At 36.8% G+C, this 19,312-nt stretch overlaps 1 pseudogene; it reads left to right on the top strand.

The window, feature by feature from the left end:
• Positions 1-13,089: 13,089 nt before the first annotated feature.
• LOC102738717 (elongin-C pseudogene) lies at positions 13,090-13,475 on the top strand (annotated as a pseudogene).
• Positions 13,476-19,312: the final 5,837 nt, after the last annotated feature.

Genomic DNA, 19,312 nt, shown 5'->3' with positions numbered 1-19,312 from the left:
TGAATAGAACATTGGGTGTTATACGCCAACAATGAATCATGGAACACTACATCAAAAACTAATGATGTAATGTATGGCGATTAACATAACATAAAAAATAAATAAATTAGAAAGCAGGGACTTGAACAGATATTTGTTCATTATTCATAGCAGTATTATTCATAGCTGTATTCATAGCAGTATTATTCACAATTACCAAAAGATGGAAGCAACCTAGCGTCTATTGAAGGATGAATGGTTGATACATATATATATATACACACACACACACACAATGGACTATTATTCAGCCTTAAAACAGAGGAATCTGATACATGCTACAACACAGATGGGCCTTGAAAACATTATGCTAAGTGAAATAAGCCAGTCATAAAATTATAAATATTGGATGATTCCATTTGTATGAGTTACCTAGAATAGTAAAATTCATAAAGACAGAAAGTAGAATGATGTTTCCTAGGAGGTGAGGGGACAGAGAACATGGAGTTAGTATCTTATAGTATAGAGTTTCAGTTGGAGAAGATGAAAAAGTTCCAGAGATGGATGGTAGTATGGTGGGGATGGTTGTATAAGTGATGGTTGTACAACAATGTGGGTCTATTTAATGCCATAAAACTGTATACTTAGAAATCGCCAAAATGGTAAAATTTACATTATGCATATTTTACCACAATAAAAATTTATTTTTATGTTTATTGTGGTAGCAAGCATGGAATTCACTAAATCAAAGATGGTGCCATTAGAAAATAGAGCTCAAGAAGCTCAAGAAGCTTATCCTTGTGATAAGTCCAGAACTAGGTACTCAGGGAAACCAAGAAGAGTTGAAGCTGGAGCAACACTCTGAAGTTGATATCCCATAAGACCCCATGTAGTAGTTTGCAAAGTCTACAATAACAGAACACCATGGACTTGGTGACTTAGACAAAGAAATTTATTTTCTCATAGTTCTGGAGTCTGGAAGTCCAAGATCAAGTTGTCAGCAGGGTTGGTTTCTGGTGAGACCTCTCTTGCTGGTTTGCAGATGGCTGCCCTCTCACTGCCTTGCCTCCATGCATGAACACTCCTGGTGTCTTTTTTCCTTCTTCTGTGAACACAGTTCTACTACATTAGGGCTCCACTCTTATGACCTCATTATTTCTTAATTACCTCCTTAAAGGACCTATCTCCAAACGCAGTCATGTCGGGGGTTAGAGCTTCAACATATAAATTTTGAAGGACACAATTCAGTAGATAACAGATCCTTATGTACTCTCACATGGCACCATCATCACAGACAAATTGCTGACCAAATTCTAACAATTATTATGCTACTAATCATACAAAATTATTTGTTATTTGATAATAAAGTAACCATGATTATGTTGCCAACTAAATAGAAATTTTCAAGATAGTAAATTAGTTGAAAATGCAGTGTCTAGTTATTCTCTGGGGGAAAATTCAAGTTCAATTATTCAATAAGAAAGCACAGAGCATTGCACCTTTGCATAGTACCACATCCATCAGACCAGATAACTGCATCTTCATCCATCATTTGATACAGTCAAAATAAAATTGTTATAACAGAACATCAATGTAGACTGCTTTGAAACTAAATACTTCATTTCAATAAATGTCTTGGCTGCTCCTGTAATTCCATCTTACAATGCATTAACATTATCTCTGGTCCACATCCCATCCCTCTCATATTCTCTGTTAATTAAAGTTTAAGAACATTTGATTAGATAGACAAAACAGAAGCTTCTTCAAAACCCAGAGGCTTTATACTAAAAGCATATTTTCTGTCTTGCCCAGTTTTTTAGTGTCCAGCTTTCAGAAAAAAAAAAAAAGTGGTAGGTTGCTATCTTGCTAGTAATGAATCAATGCTACATACTCTGCCTCATCTTCGCCACGTAAACCTGAGGTCCAAAAACACTGACTCACTCTTGTCACTTAGGACATATCCAGTTTCTTTAGTGCATCCCAAATATTTAAAGATCCTCAAGCTATTCTCTATCATATCCATCACTATAATATTTTTAAAATCAGGATTTGCCAGTTGAGGGTAGTCAATTATTTATATTAATAAAGCAATTTTTAAAACTTACTTATAGGAAGAAATAAAATATAGGAAATACTCCATTTCACAGTTGACTTCTCACTACTGTAGCAAACTTAAAATATGTCTTTCTGGATGGTTAGGTTTTTTAGAGAAAACCTTTAAATGCTTTTTCTGTGGTTATCTTATTTAAAATAAGTTTATTTTGCAAACAAAACTAACATTACCACTAATAGGACATCATTATGTTATCAAATTTTAGAGTATTGATAACAGATGCTTGCTGATCATTCAGTTTGTTCCTAAGAAATTAATTGAAACTTCTGGAAAGCCCTGTTATCATGAGGAGATACCGAGTAATACATGCACATTACAGTGCACATTACAATTACAAATTAAAGGCACTTGATAGATAATAATTATAATAAAATAATTATTATATTGCCCTTTCACTCTGTTCTGTGACTAAGATTCAAGTAAAACATTATTTTCATAAAAATAGATACAGTTCCTATCTTCAATAAGAAATCATTTAGCATATAATTATTGAGCATCCACTATGAACAAGTCTTAGCAATGACCTCTGAGAATAAATCAGTGCATAAAACAACAGTTTGGAAATGGCTAATTAAAAAAACCAAGACTCATTTTTCAATTTCAGATCCTTTGGAACCCCCTTTGCCTTCATACAACGTAAAGTCAATTTGCATGACTCACAGCATAATATTTTGAGTGGGATTTTCCTTCAGTACTCCATCACCATCACTAGTACAAAATTACTACAGCATCTCTTTCTTTATCATGTGGTTCTATCATTGCTGGAAAATATTAAAGACATAAAGAGATCTGGTCTCAGTTTCTTCTTAAGGGCTCTTAAATTTGACTCACTCTTCATCAACTCCTCCAGCGTTTCCTGAAAGAGAAAAATAGAAGTGGTTGGCCAAAGGCAAGAATATCAAATGAAGAAGAAGTTGTGCTCACTCAACTCTTTTTAGCTCACTGACATTTCACATACATTAAAAAAAAAGAGGAGAAAAGAAAAGTGATAAGAGAGAAAGAAAGAAAAAAAAAACACCTCTTCTGAGCTACAGTAGCCCAGTTAAAAAGTGTAAGAACAGTCAGATCTGTTATAGTTCTCTTCTGAGAATTTGTAGTCGGAGAAAAGGAAGATCAAAAAGGAAAAAGTCCTCCTCCAACATTATGTTTTGTAAAGAATTTCCCAAAGATTTCCAGCTTTCCTATAGAAAAGAATCAGGGTTCATTGATTCCAGTGGTCATCTCTACCTTTGGGATTAAAATCCGATGAACATAGATCCTTATCTTAGCTAAAAACCTTAAAAGGTGGTGTTTGACTACAGATGAGAGAAGGTACTGGTTAGATTCAGGGCTTTGCTGCAGTTCAATGAAACAAATTTCTATTATAATTCCACTGAACTCAGCACTGTATTGCATTACTAGGCCAAAAATATCTTCAGGCATGCTTTAAAATATAAGAATGTTGTTATTAGAGCTAAAATATACAGTTTACAAGTATTTAATCTCTATCTAGTTGACTAAAATTATACACATTTATCGATTTGGAGATTAATCTCAAGTACAATAAAATAGCATTAAATCACCAAAATTATTTCTTTGGATCTATTGCAGTGAACAGTACAAAAGAATTTGAAAATGAAATACAGAAGCTGTCTTATGCAATTTCACATAGACTAACTTAGAGTTTTGTTTTGAACATCAGGAAAATGACCAAAATTGGGATGCTACAAATCTTTCTTTGAACAATTGCACATAGGTACACTTATTTATCATTGTTAATCTTTGAAAAAAAATGAATGTGAAGCTTAACTCTTAGGCATTTATACATACCAAATTTGAAGCTGAAAACACAAGGGTATTTATGCTGAAAACTTTGCCTCAGGACTTGGCTGAGTCTCCACTGGATTGTTGCATGTTAATATCAATCTTGCTTCGCAGTGCCCAGAAATCCAAGTCCTAAAGGAGATCTCCTTTCAGTTTTATTCCCATTTCTTTTGTTAATTTTTATTTTTGAAAAAAATACTGTAAAATGACTTATTTATACCTTTTATAAAATAGAAACAATTTGGTCCTTTCCTTGTTCACATAGAGCATTAATGAAATGATAAAATAGAGAGTTTCAACAAGTACTACCCCAAAATCAGTAAGACTTTTCTCTGAGCGCAAAAATAATTCCTCTCCAAAATAGGGAGCATAGTCATGAAATCATCCATCATTTAACAAATATGAGTTAAATACTTTAGACATTGTCTCAGACATTGTGATGACATATTATACAAAATGAATAAGGCAGGGTCCCTTTCCTAAAAATGTCACCACCTAATAAGGGAAATACATAATTAATGCAGGGTGATCAATTCTGTAGCTATGTTTAGGCCCTCAGAGCTTAATGGTCAGCTTAATCTGAAGGTATCAAGAGAGAATTTGGTAAGAAGTGATGTTCAGAGTCTTGAAGGATAATCCTACAGCTCATCCACAAAATATGAGGAATACTGTGTGCAAAGACACAGAGACATGGGGCGGGGGGTGCTTGTGAATGTGGTGTGGTATGACTAAACATTAAGTGTATGTGTGGGGATTGTATGAGTCAGTGCTCCTTTCCTGCAAGGAGCAAAGACAGAAATATAGCTCAAATGAACTTAAACATAAAAAAGGAAACCTGTTGATTTAAAAGCAAAGGTAGCCTTTGGGACAGTGGGATCCAGGGACAGAACTTCTATTAGGACTCTGTTTCTCCATCTTTCTTTCTTTCAGTCTCCAATCTCTGATTTGTTTTACATTTCATGAGTCTTTTTCACTATACAGGGGGCTTCCCAAAGGGTAGAGAATACAACCACAGGGAGTTAAAGGCTCACATCCTACCCATTCCAGCAACAGAGAAGAAAGCCAACTCCAGAATAAGAATTTCCATAGGAGGACTAATAAAATAGGCCCAGTTTGAGTCTTATAAAAGGGAGCAAATATAAGAGCTACAACAGGATAATAGAAAACATAATTACAAAGGTAGGCCATGATCAGATCTTTGAGAATCTTTAATGCTACACAAAGTTTGGGTTTCATCTTTTAGGTTAAAGGGAACAAGTGAAGGATTTTAAACAGGGGAGTAATAAGATCAGATTTCTATACTTAGTGCACAGAGGATGATAGGGTAAGGGGAGAGAGGGTAGGTGATGGGACATGGTTGCAATGATTTATGTGTGAGGTGACAATGACTTAAACTGAGAAATAGCAGTGGTAATGTAGAATAAATAGAACACATAGAAATTGGTATCTACTAGTCATAGGTATCTAAGAGAGAAAGCTATATAGAATGAATAAAAGATTTCTGATTTGGATGCTAGGTAAATAATGGTACCCTTAACCAGAATAAGAACTATACAAAGATGAGAGAGATGAATTCATTTTGAACAAGTTGAGAGTCATGTGAAATATCAAGGTGATGTCCAGGGGGCATCTTTGATGTCTAAGCTTATAGCTCAGAAGACAAGTCAGCTAAGCTGGGTGTATAAAGTTGGGGAATATTCACTTAGAAGTCATAGAGAGGGATGAAGTAGCAGAATATGTAAGTTGAGAAAAGAAGAGAACAAACTACATAAATTTATAGACTCAAAAGATGAGTCCACTTGACTGGACTGAACTTTATTTTCCAGAATTCCTTTCTCTTGTGATTTCCAGTTGGGGTGGACCGAAGATTCTCCTGCTCTAGCTAGGGAGAAGAAAGGAGGTGGTAGTTATTTTGTTTTGTGGCCTAATGTGTGATCAATCATGGAGAATATTCTACATGGGCTTGAGAAGAATATTCTGCTCTTGTTAGGTGGAATGCGTTGTACATGTCTATTAGGACCAATTGGTCTATAGTGTTGTTCAAGTCCTCTGTTTCTTTATTGATCTGTCTGACTGATCTACCTATTATTAAAAGTAGAGTGTTGAAGTCTCTACTGTTATTTGTTACCGTCTATATCCCCCCTTCAATTCTGTCAATATTTGCTTCATTCATTTGGTTGCTCTGCTGCTAGGTGCAAATATATTTATAAGTGTTATATCTTCCTTGTGAGTTGATTATGATTATATAATGTCCTTCTTTGTCTCTTGTAACAGCTTTTGACTGATTTTGTCTGATATAAGCACATCCATCCCTACTTTGTTTTGGTTACTATTTGCATGGAATATCTTTTTCCATTCTTTCACTGTCATTATATCTAAAGTGAGTCTCTTAGACAGCATATGGCAGGAACTTACTTTTTTATCCATTCATCTATTCTATGTCTTTTGTTTGGAGAGTTTAAACCATTTATATTTGAAGTAGTTAATGGCAGGAAAGGTCCTTATATTGCTATTCTGTTCTTTGGTTTCTGTATTTTCTTTTGTGTGTGTGTGATAAAACCATTTTTTATTTTTTTATTTTATTTTTTATTTTTTTATTATGTTCAGTTAACCCCTGTATAGTACATCTTAGTTTTTGATGTAGTGTTCAATGATTCATTAGTTACGTATAACACCCAGTGCTCATCACAGCACGTGCCCTCTTTAGTACCTGTCACCCTGTTACTCCCACCCCCCACCCACTGGTTTCTGTATTTTCTATAGTTACTTTGTCCTTTTCCTCTCTCTTGTTGCCTCCCTTTGTGTTTTATTTTTTTTTTTGTAATGACAGATTTTGATTCCTTTCTCATTTTCCTTTACACGACTTCTATAGGTGTTTTCTTTGTGGCTACCATGCAGCTTATGCAAAATATCTTCTAGTTATAACAATCTATTTTAAATTGATAACAACTTAACTTCAGTCACATTAAAATTCTACTCCTTTACATTCCCTCCACCACTGTATGTTATCATTGTCACATATTATAGCTATTTAATGTTTTGTATCCTTTAACATGGTTTTATAATTACAGATTTGTGTTTTTATCCTTTAAATTCTATACCTAAATTGAAAATGATTATGCAGCACCATTACCGTGTTACAGGATTCTGTATTTGTCTATATATTTACCTTTACTAGAGAGTTTTATATTTTTATATCCTTTCGTGTTGCTGCCTAGCATCCTTTCATTTCAACCTGAAGGACTTCCTTTAGCAACTCTTGTAAGGCATGCATGGTGGGGTGATGAACTCACTCAGCTTTTTTTTTAATCTGGGATGATCTTTAATTCTCCTTCATTTTTTGAAGGACAGTTTTGCCCGATAGAGTATTCTTGGTTGGCAGGTTTGTTGTTATTGTTGGTTTTTTCTCTTTTAGCACTTTGAATATATCATCCCACTCCCTCCTGGATTGAAATGTTTCTGCTGAGAAGTCTTCTGAAAATCTTATGGGAGCTCCCTTGTATGTGATGAATCACTTTTCTTTTGCTGCTTTCAGGATTCTTTCTTTTTTTTTATTATACCATGTCCCATTCATTTGTCCTCCTGAGTCATATCACCTATGCATACACTGAAAAAGAGAATCCCTGGACTTACAAACCCAAGAGCCAGACATACATTTCTCATCAGTTTACTTTCCTGAGAGGCCCTTTCCAAACAGCAACCTGTGAGCATCTTTAGTGTCTTCCTTCCTTTTAGCTGACCTCCTTACTTCTCAGTCAATGTTTGTTAAATAAGTGAATTAGTGAATGGCCAGACACCATCTTTAAATGATTGTTCTGTAGTCCAACTCAACAATAGGGATTATATTTGTAGGATTTTGAGTTTCTTTGAAAGAAGAATCATTTTAAACCAAGGGAGTGTAATGAAACAGGGCATAAATAATATTGTCCTAGAAACATTTTTCTAACATCTTGCTTTCTTTATGAAGACAATTGTCACAAAAAGTGTTCAGACATTGACAATACTGTTGTTCTGCTACACTATTCTCAGAGAAAGGCACTGAACCAGAAGATGGTTTTAGCAGTTGTATGGCATGATGGTGCCCTCTCCAAGTTCTGTGGACTCATATCCTGAGGGGTTTTGAGTACAGTCATGGACTTAACAGGTTTGGTCCATCTAGGTATAGATGTTCTCTTAAGCTTTCTTTTTGTAGGAGGTTAATTGATTTCTAAAAAAAAAATAAAATAAAATATTCTTATCATTTTCATCATATGCAAATAATACTGTTGCCAAGTATTTGTTCAAAATATGTCCTCCAAAATACTTACCCTGGCTCTACAGTTCATTTCAGAGTAATATCGGGTTATATCTTTGAGTAGATAAAGTGACCCACCTAGTGAGTTTCCTTAAGTATCATGACCATAGACAAGAAAATCTCTTATTTAAGTTTTAAAAATAACAATAGAAAACAGTGGTTTCTTGGTGATATAATCTACTTAATATCCTCGATCTTCAATACAAAACCAGTATTGACGAGGATTATGGATAAATTTTCTACTTAGAAAAAAGTCAAGTGCACATATTTTAGAAATCTCAATTTGTATTAAATGAAATAAATGTACACAACAGCCTATCTAAACTTCTGTGGTTTAGTTAGTGTATGCAAACTAAGTTGATGCAGCTGAATTAATCACAAACTCAAGCTAATTCTTTTTGCATCCTTATTAATCAAGTTAGGGTTTCTGTTCTATGAATGTAAACACAGAAAGGTCAACAATTTTGCTAGGGGCACGAAAGGGCATGGGAATTAAGTGAAAAGTCATCTTTCATTCCCTTGCTGGACTAAAAACAGCCTCAAACCTCAATACTGAATTTTAAATAATATGGAATGTGCTGTATTCACAGAGCATATGTTTCTGAGCAACAATGAAGATAATTTATTAGAGGATTGTCAGCCAAGTCTGCAATGATTCTTTGATTAGTGAAAAGTGGTTTTGCATGTTATGCCCTGGGATATTTCTTTAATTTTTTTCCCTCCAAGAGGATTTTGTGGATTGTACTAATGCTCCACATGCTGATTTTTAGTATAAGATTTGCTACATGATGTGCCAAAGGTGATGAACAATAAAGCAGATAGTTTAAATTAATTTAGAAAGTTTGTGTTTTTCTCTAAAGGAGAAAATATTATTTTAGAAGCCCTCATAAAAGACAGCAGTGGGAAAATTGTCTAAAGCAGAGCTCTTTTTAACTCTTAAAGTTCTAGAATGTAACTATTTTGAAAAAATCATAATACATAGGGTGAGTTTTTGCATTTTAAACTTCTGCTACCTAAACCTTTATATAACACAAACCCATCTTGCTCTCTTAGATACATCAAACAACAGCTATTGCTTCTTCATTGTGGGGAATACAAGGCTTCATCAGATCAGCCAAAAGAATTTCAAGTGAAAACACTCCTCAGCTCCAAATCTGTGCAGTAGCTTTAGACAACCTATTACTTTGGGTCAAATAATTAAGTATGGCAACTAAGAAATACTGTCTGCCTTTTGAGTTGGGATGCAATTCCCCTCTACTTTCTACAACATTATGCTGTTTTCCAATGTTCTGATATTCTAGTTAATTAACAGATCCCTGAATGGATAACCTGCAGCTAAAGTCACCCAGGGCATTTGAAAACCAATATTTTAGGGGTGCCTGGATGGCTCAGTTGGATAAGTATCCAACTCTCAGTTTAACCTCAGGTCATGATCCCAGGGTCATGAGATCAAACCCCACATTGGGCTCCACGCTCTGTGTGGAGTCTGCTTGAGATTCTCACTGTCCTTCTCCCTTTGCCCCTCCCCTGCTCACATGCACATGCTAAATAAATAAATAAATAAAATCTTAAAAAAATAGTAATGCTTGAAGATGAATATATTCATGTGTTCATTAATTTCTTTGTTCAACCACTGAACAAAAATTTATTGGACCCTTCATCAAGCTAGTCACCCTACTAGATATTTGAGGTATGGCTATGGATGTAGAGAACAAACGAGGCATTATCCCTATTCTCTGGAAGTTTATAAATTAGCAGGTGTACTAGTGAACATATTTTTCCCCAGACCTTCGGAACTCTCTTCCATGGGAGGCCTCAGTTCTATCTGACCCAAGTGGTTCCCTCAGTTTTGCCAAACGCATGCTTCTCTGGAATTCTCAACACCAGTAAGCACAATCCAATGAGGACAATTGCCGCTGTGCAGTAGAAATCAACTGCCTTATCACTACTGACATATTGTTCACCCAATTTCCCCTACAGATCCAAAATAGTTCCCACAGCCGAACCAAAGGACATTCCCTTTATCTAAACCAATCTGTGGAGTCATGAAGCCAACTATCTGTCCAATGAAAGTTCAATCCTCTTCCTTCCCCAGCTTCTAGAAGACCCTTGCGAGCTGAGCTTCCACTAGCAGCAGTAGCAGCAAGTATCTGTTTCCATCCTTCTGCCTTAGAGGGACTTATAGCTTATTTCTGACTTCAATGTCACTACCACCGCCCCTTCTTTAGGGCTTTCTCATATATGTCTAGAGCTTCCTGATACCCTGATTGGCACTCCCACTTGGGTCTCACAGCCTAACTGATCACTGGAATATGGACACTTTATCCCAAGGTTCTGATTTGGGAGCCGATCTGATCTCAGACACTTTGACATCCAGATTGGCAATACGGAATAGATGGACCTATGTGCAATTGGCCAAAGGAGATCTTTGCAGGCCTTGCAGTAAGGCATTGAGTATCTGGCTCACTTGTCATGGGTTCCAAGAGTGGTACATGACCCCTCAGCTTTACTAGGCTAAAGACAGCTCATCTGTATCACCCTTTAACCTATAGCAAGTGTAGAGAGCTCACCTAGTCAATGCCTAGAAGGAGCCAGGCTCAGTGCTAGGAATTCAGCATCCCTTAGTAGTAATCTTCATTTAAAAATTCTACAGGATACATACGGAGAAGCATTTGTTGCCCAAGGACACAAAGTCAAGATTCAAACCAGCTTCAGCTTTTCTGGTTGTGGTTCTAATCCCCTGATGGGGCCAGTGTGCTACCATGAAACCAGCCCATTTGATCAGACATGTTTAACTTTCCTGGTTCTTGCCAGTTCCTTTCCCCAAACAGAAATCTGTTCTCTAGGACCCCCAAGACATTCTCAAAGATCCTGCTTTCATTTGGAAAGACTCAATTGAGTCCTGATGCTGCAATTTACCTGGTTGAAAATATCACCATCAGCTGGAAACTGCTGCTGAGTACACCCCCCCCCAGACCTAACTCTTTGGATGATGATAATGTGAGTGATATTGATGAGAGTGGCTGGTTTTGAAAGTATCAGACTCTATACTAGGATCTTTACATTTAGTAAGTAATTTATTTCTCACAAAACTTCTAGATTATAGTCATTGTTATCTCCGGTTTTCAAATAAGGCCCAGAAATGTTAAGCCATTTGCCCAAGACCTATGACTAGAAACTGGATTCAAACTCAGTTTAGCTTTCTCCACAATCCATGTTCTGACCCTGAGGGATTATTGTGACACAGGACTCCATGTAGGATTTAGGGTGGCAAATCATCCTTATTCTCCTGGGACTCTCCTGATTTTTTTTTTAATTTTTTATTTATTTGCGAGAGAGAGAATGAGAGACAGAGAGCATGAGAGGGAGGAGGGTCAGAGGGAGAAGCAGACTCCCTGCCGAGCAGGGAGCCCGATGCGGGACTCAATCCAGGGACTCCAGGATCATGACCTGAGCCGAAGGCAGTTGCTTAACCAACTGAGCCACCCAGGCGCCCTCTCCTGATTTTTAACTGAGACCTACATCTTGGGAAACACCCCAGTCTCAGAAAAGCCAGGCCTGTTGGCCATGCTGGCCTGTGTTAGAAGCCTTAACTCTGGCCCATTCTCTCTTCTCAGTCGTACAACAAGGCCAGGCCCGCAGTAAGCCCAATGCGGCAGTGGGCATTTGAGGGCAGAAGTTACTCCTCCTGGGGGTAATTGAGGGAAGATTAAAGGCTTCTATGCCTCTGGCCTTGACAGTTACCCAATTTTGAGTAGTAATCTTCAGGCTGCTGTGGCAAGGAACTCAGGGAGCATTAAGAAGAAATGTCTCTTTACTCACATGTTTGTTCTTTGCACTATTAGTTTACTTCTTCAGTAGTGAGCAGAAGGGACCAACAGTCTTCAGCTGAGCCCAAGTTGTCACTCTTGCCAGTCTTCAAATCTGAACCAGGCCTTAGTGAAATTGCCTAACTTACCTTCCCTTGCTCCTTTCTCTGTCCCATGCAAGGCTGAGGTTCTGGAATATATTATCATGGAAGCCATCTACAACTTCAGAGCCCATATGCTCTTTGGATTGCTTATGGCTAGATCCATGTTCAGGTGGGCAGCGGAGGACCATTTACCAAGAAGCTATTGAAGCTTAACCCTCGGAGCCCTGCACCTGCAAGAGTCCTTCCAAAGTCCCCGAGAGAAAGACTTCGGCAATGTGTTAACATGATGGAAGTTTTGGATTCAACATTTACGAAAGTAAGACATATTAACCTCAGCTGATGAAGACTAGTTTCTCTTTCCGTGCCTACTGCCCCTTCATCACACTTCACCTGTAGCAGTTCACTTCCACATGGCTGTGACTATGTTTTGGGACCTGGCTACAGAGAAATTAAGTTGGGAATATTCCATATTAAATGAAATCTGGAAGGATGTTTTGGAAAGTTTCAATAAAACAGATGGAAATTTCAGATAATTTGGCTTTATTTTTTTTTTCTGTTTTAAAACTTGCGTACAAAGTAAGTTTAAAAACTCAGCTAAAAATCAGTGGTGTAGGACAGAGAATCAAAACTATGTGCAAGGAAATCAAGAACAAGATCCTACAATGAAAATTGAGTTGCGGAACAACAAAAATTCATAACATATCAAAGCAATAATTTTTTATATGAAGAGATAATTTCCAAATAGAAATAATAAGTAGGCACTTGGTTTGTTTGAGATTCCAATTAATGAAAAGAAGTAAATCATAAGAAAACATTTTTTAAAAGCGTAAGTTACCTGCTGATATAACCAATATGAATAGAGTGACAAAGATAATAAAGTACTCAGACTTTCTGTAGATGGAAGCAGGCGACAGACTCTGTGTCCCTGCCTCACCCAGAAACTACTGAAGTTCCTGTGGAAGTGAAGTGGAATTTGGTAAGAATGTAATGGGTGGAAAAGAGAAAACCCATGGTGGCTATGAAGGCAATGACGCCATGTATGTCAAATTGATACCTTTGGATGGTCATGAATTTATCATAAAAAGACAACAGGCACTAGCATCCGGAAAAATAAAAGCCATGTTGAGTGGCCCAGGTCAGTTTGCTGAGAATGAAATTGATGAAGTCAGTTTTAGAGACATCGCTTCACACGTGCTACCAAAAGTATGCATGTATTTGACCCACGAGGTTCTCTACACCAACAGCGCCCTGGAGATTCCTGAATTCCCAACTGCACCTGCAATTGTATGGGAGGGGCTGATGGCTGCCAACTTCCTAGATTGTTAAATAAGGTCAGTTATAATAAACTGTCATCTTTTTTCAGTATTTAATACCTACAGTTCAGTTAGTAATTTTGTCAGATATAGCATGTCACCTGTGTGCAACTGAACCTTAAAGTTCATGGCAAAGCAGATTATCGTCTGTACTTTTGCATAGCAATCGAGTTGAAATTTGTTTGCTACGTCAACAAATTAAGTTCATTTTCATAAATTGAGAAATAAACAAATATGCCAATTTGTAAAAAAAAAAAAGATAATAAAACACTCAGAATATTACCCTACAACAAGAACACCAATCACATAATAGTTAATGCCAATTGTCAATTCGAAGACCACTTAAAAGTAGTCATTGCACAAGAAAACTTGAAATGCCCTGAAATAGTACAGCTGACACGTGAAAGAAATTTTGATAGACACTTTCACAACTTTGACAACTATACTAAATGTCCACAGGACATTTCTAATATCAAATTGGGAATCTGAAGTACTTTAAATATTATCAACACAAAAAATACAAATTTTACTCAACCATCATGAGGGAAATAATGAACTTTCTTTTCTCTTTAAAAAATGTTACATGATTGCTGTCACATGAAAAGGTGATCAAAGGGTACACAGCAAAAAAAAAAAAAGTGTCTTAAAAAATAGTATGGAAGTAAATCCAGAAGTGAATTAATTAAAAATAATATCATTTTTCTGCGTTTGAGGGTATTTGTGGTATTTGTCAGTTTTGTCATATTTTAAAATGTGATTTAATTTTTTTCCTCATTATAAGTATCTATTTTCACACTGAATTTTGTAATCTTTTTCTGAATTAAAGAGAACAGTTCCAATAGTGTAGTCTCCAGATCCCTTAGAGCCTAGACCTGCCTTCTTCCTGTTTGCAGTGCCTGAGGGCAGGAGATTCAAGCAACCAGGCAGGCCTGCGCTATTTTTGTACACGGAGTCAGAATCCATCTTATATAACTGGAACTCCCACGTCTCTTTTTTTCAGGCACTAGCTTGAGAATTGCAAGTGCTCAAAACTTTCCAATTTTAAGACAGTGATTCTCCAAAGCCACATTTGGGAAGTATCCTTATTTGTTCGCAGGAGTCCGCTGCTGCGGCTATGCCCCGCAGTACATTTTAGAGTCTGTTTTTATTTCATAAAGTTTTGGCCTAAATACTACAGAGCCCCAATAGATGTTCAATCATGTATTAATTGCTTGCATGCAGTTAGAAAATTTGATAGTAAGTAAAATTTTAAAATGTAATCAGATTGACTTAGTGGAATCAGCTGGTTTTGTTCTATTTATTGTAACTATGTTATTGTAGCAGTTCCAGCCAGGGGCATTAGAAATGGAAAAAAAGAAAAAAAGCACAAAACCCTAAACATAAGATATCAAATATGCCCAACAGGACTACTCCTTCCCATCCACCTCAGGCCATCTGGTCTTTTGCTTGGCCTAGCTTCTACTCATTTATCTATAGCGTCAAGGAGTCTGGCAAAACTAGATACTATTGTATGAAAAAATGAAGCAAATTAAATATACCATGATGCAGTTTATTTAAAATAATTTCAACCTTTTTGGGCTATCTAGTTATTTACTAGTATGAACAATCAAGTTTATTTGAAACATCTTATCTTATTTATTAGAAACAGATGGGTATTAAAGAGGGCACGTTCTGCATGGAGCACTGGGTGTTATACGCAAACAATGAATCATGGAACACTACACCAAAAACTAATGATGTACTGTATGGTGGTTAACATAACATAATAATAAAAATAAAATAAAATAAAATAAAGGAACAGCCCAAGTCCCATGATACTCAAGCACAGCTCAAATCATGACTTAAAGTCCTGATTTTATTCCAAGTGTATGACTTAGGATTTCAGAACAACAGTGCAATGGAGTGAAAAGTGTAGAGGAGCCACACCTGGAGGTAGAAGACTATACTTCTAAGAACAAATGTTTTAGTACATAAAATTTATATCAGGAAATAAAACTAATCCTAAAATACCTACAGCAGTCATTGGTCTTAAGGTAGCTGAATTTAGATGCTGGATTTAGAGCCAAACAGACCTGGGTTCAAAAGCCATCTAATATAGGCAGGTCACTATATGAGCTCTGCCTAATTTCCCTGGTGTGCAAAAACAGCATAATAATACAGATCTTATAAGGCTGTTGAGATAATAAATGAGACAAACGTACATAATAGATGCCAGTAAATGGGAGTTATTTTTAATGCTACTCTAACAAGTTGATAATAATTTCTCATAATAAGGGCAGTGTCTGTGCTATCTATTTAAAATACATTCCATTGTTTATTATACTTTGTTTGCCAATACACAATTTTTAAATGATTAGAATCAAAACACTACATCAAAAACTAATGATGTACTGTATGGTGACTAACATAACATAAAAAAACTAAACCAAAACAATTTTTTGGAGGATCTTTCAAAACATGCTTGTCAGGAAAGAATCCCAACCTCATGGAAGAAGGGAGGGAATAAATCTGAGACCATTCCTTACGTGCCAGATGTAGACGAGACCATATATTACAGCACAGCACACAGCAGAAACATCAGCATAGTGGTGCCACATCCTGGATCCCCAAGTCCCATGGGTGACACCATGGGACCAGATGGATGCCACACATGTAGTGGGTTGTACTGCAGCTGAGGAACCCAGAGCCAAGGGACCAGCAATTCCTGAGCAAGCAGCAAACAAACCTTTTCCCTCCATAAGAGTGTGAGCAGTTACATGGAGGCCAGGCTGTGGTCATCTGCACCTGCTTCGTGGCCCATGTGGCTAACTATGTGGACTGCTCAGTATCAGGGGACCGATATACCTTGCAGTTTGTATACAAGAACACACAGGGATGATGATCAAGGCTCGTGATGAATTGCTTCCCCTAACAATGTTATTTTCAAGAAACCACAATCTTCCTTTGAAGTTAAACACAAACTGGAGATGCTATTGTTTACATAATCTGATTCCGATTCAATGATCTTAACTGCCTTGAAAATCTAAACCATTTCACCTTTGTACAAATTAAAGTTTGTGAAACAATAATCTCTTTCCAATCCCACCTATCCAGAATTATCTAGCTAATTAGCCTTTACAATGTAATGCAATATTTCGAACTGGTATGGAATTCTATAAAATGCTATTTGTAATACAAAGTAGCCATTTTATTTTGGCTATTGTGTTACTCTGTAGCATTGACGCATGTTTTTTTCCAGATCGGTTTCTGCCTCCATCCTCTACTCAGCCACAGAAGGGCATCATACCAGATGATACAGAAATACAAAAATCCAGTAACAATCTACAAAACATTAACAGCCCCCAAACAAGTAGGTTGATTTTAGGTTTTGTTCCCATTCCATACCTTAGTAAACTGCTGACAACCAAAAAACACATTTTTTTCCTGCAAAGTTACTGTTAAGACTCAGCGCCATTTTTAACTTCTACAAAGCACAAGATGGAAAGACTATGTAAGATTATGCTAAATATCATTTAACACCATAGATTTTCAAAAGATCAACCGCCTGATATGATGTTAAATATAGTTGAATGTGGTCCCACATCTCTGTGCCACTTTGCCAAGTTTCCGTCGGATGCAATTTGCAACAAGCAACATATTAAACCCCCATAAATAGTCATTCTAATGTAAACACTGAACACTCCTTATTGTAACAGTGAAAGCAGCCTCTCCAAAATACAAAAAACAGAAAACAAATCCTTGAATTTCATCTCAGGGCAGAAGGTGGATTTGAATTTGAAGACATGCCAAATGGTAATTTTGGGCACAAATATTTCAGACAAAGCTGATCTATTATGAGTAATAACAGCATATGTTAGTTTCTAAGTCAGTTTGCATATGTCACAGGAAGCACACCCAATTAGCATGTGAGGCCATTTACACTTCAGCAAAGTTATGAACAGTAAATCATAACAAAGTAGGTACGATCAAATTATACATTCTATTTTAAATATGCATAAAAATGTGACGCAAAAAGAGCAAAATAAAGGTAGAATCTTAAATGTATTAAATCAGCATATTAGCTTTTTTCATATTATTAGTAGTAGTAATAATAATTATTATTATTATTCTTTTCTTTTCACATAGCTGGTTGCTCTGGCTCTTGACAGTTTCCTTTTAGCTAGCTAAGCCTCGGAAGATTAAAGAAGACATTTGGCCTTTATGGTTTTCTGTGTCTGAATGTGTATGTCCTGAGGAGAAAAAGAGCTGTGCAAGAAGCTATTAAGCACCAATGAGCGAGCATAGAGATGGAATGCCTGAGTTATGTTCACTGAAACAGATGTCGTGTCCCACAATTCCCTGAGCTGCCTCGGGCTTTTGCTGGTGTCAACCCTGTGGTAAATGAGTTTTCATAATGAATTTACTGTGAATTCTCACACACACACAAACCATTAGAATCACATTAAAGGGCTGACTAAATGCCACCAAGACTCCGAGCAGGACTGTCTTTTGTTCATTTGGAAGAAGCTCTGAGGAATCCAGAATCTCAAATCAATCATTCATGATAATTCGGAGAGAGTAACAGGCCCTCTCTGTGGTTGGAGAGAGACAAACACATGTTTTGGGAGGAGTAGGGTTCTTGAACCACACTCAGTGCAGGGCTCCCATTTTTTTCTTCCCAAATTGTCACAGGAATGGTTACTGCTCTCAATACAAACGGTGAGGTACTTGATCAAACTAAACTGAGTTTTGAATTATTTTCTTTAGTCACTTCTCTTTAATAAAATGTTTTAGTAAATAAACAAAACAAAAAACTTTGCAGTAAATGATGCAAATATATTGGAGAAACAAACCTTCCAAAGGGGCTACCAACCATGTGTGGAATATCTAGAGGGTACGACAGCTTAATTGTGGTGCTCTGAAGGTACGGATAAAAAGCCCCAGGAAGAGTCAGAGATTGTGACAGAAACAAAGATACATAAGAGCATGATCAATAGGAGACACCTGAAGTGTTCTGTTTTTCAGAAAATAACAAAGCTACGTGTACTGCTAAAAATAGTAACCCAAACAATATACTCTATTGGTTGAGCACCTATTATGTCTCAAGAGGTGTGCTAGATGTTTTAAAAATATTGTCTTATTTTTTCCTCATAAAAACGTCAAGAATAAAAACGAAAAGCCTTCGTAGATGCTTCCTTCCTGCCAGGCTTTGTTTTGGGTGCCCCCACCATCGCCCCAGGGCTACACTCTTGTTCTCTCAGCCTTTTAACACTTGAGTTCTTTCCTCCTGCTGAGATTTTGTGCCTGAGTTTTCCTCTTTTGGAATCCTCTCAGTCAGCTTCCCTCGCCCTAAACTTGCTTTATGTTTGGGTGTCATCCTCTCCTCCATAATGTCCCACTTAAAAATTGTCTCCTCCAAGAAGCCTTCCTGGAATGCTTTAGCAGGAGTAGGTTCCCAAGTGTCTCACCTAATCCCTCCTCTACCCTCTTCCTTCCTGGCTGTCTTATTCTCTACCTTGGTGTGCCTTACTTAGCTCTTCAGGGCATTTTCTCAATTTGCAAGTATTTATTTGCATGTTGACTTGCTTTATTTTTGTCTTTTCCATTCTAGGGTAAATCACCACAAAGTCAAGTTCCAGCTCCTTTTTATTTGCTGATCTATACCTAGCACATAAACAAGAATTTGCCATATGGCAGGTATACAATAAACATTCATTCGATGAAAAAAAAAATGTGCCAAATGCCTTGAATTAATTCTTTTACTCAATGAGTGATCCTCCCGTTAGCTTACTGAGGAAAATGCACCCTAGGCCTCACAGAGAGTAAATGCCTACGTGAGACCCAAAACCAGTTCTGTAAGACTTTAGACCATGACTTTAACCATTGTATGCCCATTCGACAGGTCCCACAGACTTGTA

Source organism: Leptonychotes weddellii, chromosome 4 (assembly GCF_054177405.1).
Source record: "Leptonychotes weddellii isolate Sample4059 chromosome 4, ASM5417740v2, whole genome shotgun sequence".
Taxonomy (NCBI): domain Eukaryota; kingdom Metazoa; phylum Chordata; class Mammalia; order Carnivora; family Phocidae; genus Leptonychotes; species Leptonychotes weddellii.
The sequence above is the reverse complement of the archived record's forward strand: the minus strand, read 5'-3'. Positions and strand labels throughout refer to the sequence as shown.